This window comes from Sparus aurata, chromosome 24 (genome assembly GCF_900880675.1).
Source record: "Sparus aurata chromosome 24, fSpaAur1.1, whole genome shotgun sequence".
NCBI classification, from domain to species: Eukaryota; Metazoa; Chordata; class Actinopteri; order Spariformes; family Sparidae; genus Sparus; species Sparus aurata.
This window is the reverse complement of record NC_044210.1, coordinates 16,367,212-16,371,275: the sequence shown is the minus strand read 5'-3', so window position 1 is coordinate 16,371,275 and position 4,064 is coordinate 16,367,212. Positions and strand designations below refer to the sequence as shown.

General features: G+C 42.9%; 1 long non-coding RNA gene across 2 annotated transcripts; it reads right to left on the bottom strand.

Moving 5' to 3' along the window:
• Window positions 1-520: 520 nt before the first annotated feature.
• On the bottom strand, window positions 521-2,465 carry LOC115577252 (uncharacterized). 2 transcript variants are annotated; one of them, XR_003983059.1, is made up of 5 exons: window positions 2,310-2,465; window positions 1,573-2,201; window positions 1,088-1,293; window positions 742-998; window positions 521-611 (listed from the first exon to the last, which is right to left on the bottom strand). It is a non-coding gene; the product is annotated as an uncharacterized LOC115577252 (long non-coding RNA). The 2 variants fall into 2 exon arrangements; XR_003983058.1 differs by having other exon boundaries at window positions 742-1,293.
• Between the last annotated feature and the right edge of the window lie 1,599 nt (window positions 2,466-4,064).

Here is a 4,064-nt window from a genome sequence, read left to right as displayed (position 1 = left end):
CAATATAACCAGACTCCCTTAACAAATCGTCTATTTATAAGAGTTGTTGAGTGAGGAGAAACTTTATAGAATTTGTGAAACAGCTGCAACAAATCCTAAATCATTGGTGCCTTCTTGTAAATTCGGCTTTAAAATGCAAAACATGAGGATGTTTATTTCTTTGTAAAACGTGTCAGTTTCCACCAGCATACATTAAACAGTAACTACTGTAATATGAGCTACTTCTTAGTCATGTTGAATATAAAGCAGCTTTGTTATAAGATCAGTTCAGGGCTGGATGAAGAGTCAGAGCTGTCAGACTGAGAGCGCAGGACACGAGATTCACCACAAGAGGGAGCTAAAGGGCAGCAGAGCAGAGGAGAAGCACCAGAAGATACAGAAACATACTTTAATAAATGTCTTTGACCTGTTTCACACTGTTTTCTGTCACTGTGCTCGTTTGTTTTCTTTTTATGAGTGATTTGATTCAGAAAGTGCTCCAGGAATTATCATCAGGGGGGTTAAAAGCTTTAATTTTTCAGGCCTCGTCAGCTGGACGGCAGCTGGTTTTAAAGTTCTGGTCCCGGGGTCCGCCCCTCTTCTCATCGTGCAGGACTGTTTCTGCTGAACGTCTGAAACAAATCAAATGCAGACAGAATCAGACAGAAACACTACAGGCTGTAGAAACTGACACAAACCTTCAAACTGTTTATTTTCTACTTGTTGTGACAGTCAGCCAGCTGAGCCTGGTGTCCCACGTACCTGCTGATGGTTATCGCTGTGCAGCTGCACGCCTGGCAGATCTACTACAGCAAGAAGCTGCTGGACCAGAGGTTCACCAGCACACAGGACCAGAAGAAGAAATCAGCTCATCTGAGGTTCTGTGAGGACAAAGAGGAGCCACTCCCAAAACTGTTGTGCTCCTTTGTGACATGTTTCTACTTTTATATTAGAATTGTCCCTGGACTGCTGCTGTCCGTCTGTACATTAATCCTCCTGGCCTTTTCATCATTCAGAAACTGTAACATGGAAGTTGTTATTGTGGAAACATTAAAAGTACATTTAAATCAGACTGGATCATCTGTCAGCTGGTTCTGAATTCATTTACCCCTCAGCCTGTTGTGTTGTCTCAGAAATGTTGTGACGGAGGATCGGCTGACTTCAGCTCTCCTGAGAAACTGTTGCCTGTGCAGATAAACTAACCCACCATAGATGATCTATTAGAATCAGAAGTTCAGGATTTCAGATTCTGTTCAGTTATTTTATTGAAGATTGAGCGTGATGATTTGGAAACAGTTCAGTAGGAGTGGTCTCCTATAAAAGAAACAAACAGAAATAATTAGTAACAAACTCTCACTGGTGACTTTACAAAGTAAATTCATGATGGTAAATTCTCCTTTGATTTAACCAAAGTGCTCTTCAGCAGCACCATAAGTGCATCAGAAGTGACAGTCAACCATAATGATCATTAAATAGAGACCCAGTGGACCAACAGCCCAACACATGTGATCCAGAACCCAACAGCAGCTCCCAGAATGTGTCCAAACCTAAAGCAGCATCACGTCACCAACACCAAGTCATGACATCATTCACCTGAGCAGGTACGCACGCCTAGTGATGGCGAGATGAAGCTTCATGAAGCATTGAAGCTTTCCATCCAGTTGGTTCACACTTGGGCCGAAGCTTCACGGCTTTGGTGCAAGAAGCTTTGACTTGAATTGTGCTTAAATGATAATGCCAATAAACATAATATAGTCATAATGTCTGTTTTTCTGATAGAATGATGGTTCAAGGTATTTTTGGACCTCTGTTGCATCAGCTGTGACGTTTGTGGTCCTCTTCTGCACAACTGTGGCGTCCAACCGATGCCACAGTTTGCTACCGAGGATAGAGAAACAGGCTGTAAGTGACTAAACAGGCCTACAATAACACAATTTGATGACGATTACTGGAATTACTCCGATCCTGACACCCTCTTCTCCTCTGACAGCTCCACTGTGGCATCGTTGAAGCGGGACAGCACTTTCAGAGATTCTGCAATGATGTCCTGCTGTTCTGTTGTCAGTGGGACAATGTCCATACGTAGACCTGCCAGAGCCGCTCCTACTGGTTCCCTTAGTTTGTGAACGCGCTGGAGCAAATGTGTTCCAACGTGTTTCCACCTCTTGAATGAGCTTTAGAGAAGGCCGTCCCATTTGCTCCTGAACCTTTGTCAGCCTCTCCTATAAAATTTGCCAACAAAAAGTGATTAATTCAAGTGTCACTACTGCAGCAGCAACTTAAACAAAACAGAGTGATTTAGAATGTAGCACTGAAATAAAGGAACTCACCTTTGCAGTGGTGCTGCTCTTGAAATAGCCCACCATCTTTCTTGCTTTTACCCTGATGTCAGACAGCACAGTGTTTTGTCCAAGAGCCTTTTTAATCAATAGATTTAACATATGTGCCACACGAATTGTGTGATGCAAACGGAGCTCCTTGGCACAAGCACCCTATTTGCTGCACCATCAGTCACGAGGCACGTGACTTTGTGGGTGATTCCCCACTCTGACGAAGGTGCTGCTTTCATCCTAGCCAGATCCTCGACAGTGTGGGCCTCAGGGAAATGCAGCACCCCCAAAACAACAGATTGTAATGAGGTGCTTGCATCTACAAAATAGCAAATCACAGCCAGATACGCATCAGTATTAAATGAGGTCCACATATCTGAAGTCAGGCTGACTGCAGATGCCTGGGACACAAGGACTTTGGCTTTGTCCCTGGATTCCTTATATCTGTCCTCGACCACAGCTTTCAAAGTCTAAAGAAAAGAGAACATTCTTGTAATGGCAAATATTAGGAAATGGGGAAAAATGCTTCATGTGCTCACATGAGCACCTGCCTTGTGGGGAGAACATGGGTAGAGTTCAAAGCTTTCATAAGATTTCTGAACCATTTGTCCTCCACATTAGTGAAGGGCTGGGAATCCTCAGTAACCATGGTGACCATGCCTCATCCACATCAGTCTTCCCTCCTGATGACAAAAAAATGCAGTATTCAATTACAGACGTCATTAATTAGTCACAATTAAAACATAAATTAATGCTGTAGTTGTATGTTTGTATGCTGTCTCATCATTGCATCCTAAAATGGCTTACCTGAGTTTGGTCCACCTTGGTTGGTCTCCTTGTTCTCATGTAAGGCCCCATAATGCCTCAGCATAGAGGAGGTGTTGCTGTATCCAAGTTCTTTGGAACACAGACACTTCACCTTTTAAAATACCAGACATTAGAAGAAAGAGATCAGAACAAGGGATATGCTGTGTTGCCACATTTATATTACACTAGTAATTACTGTGTGCATACATTATTATGGGAGATCAGCTCAAATTGTTCCCAGACAGGGAAAATCTTTTTTCTCGCAGGTTCCATCGTAAAGTCTAATGACATTCGAATAGATCGCAAAGAAAAAACAAACTACACAAAATGTGAGGTAACGGGGGACCTCCATTGCATTTTGTTGCCCCTTAAATTTCGAATTGAACGCCAAAACCACGAAACAGTCCCTGAATCAGTCACGTGGTACGGCCGGCTCGTGAGGCTTCGAACAAGCCTCGATACGTGCTTCACAAATATCTTCCTGGACTACTCGACACAGAAGACACATCACTACGAATGTCACACTGAGGAACAAAAGACCGTCTGTGTGGCAGCAGCTCAGCTTTATAGGCTACAGGTGGCTGATCAGGTGCACTGCAGTGGCCCCGCCCCCGGAATGTACCATTTCTGTGGGGGAGTTTGATTCTCTTTGAACAAATCCAGTTCCAATGCCTCAATTCATTGATTCAATCAATCAATCAAAGCTTTTAAAGTTACCAAAATTTCCTCCCAGAAAAAGGTCTGAACCTCACAACGTCCAGCTTGTGTCTTACATTCTTCCCCACATTCAATGTTCAACACTTGTACAGTCATCAACCAGATATTTTACCAGAAATAAAAGTCGTCCCAGGCGAATGAATTTAAGGCCTTTATTTCAAGTTAAAGAAAACAGAAGCCTCAGTATAAAAGCAATAAAAGTGAAAACAGAGCTCAGAATAACCTTTTTTA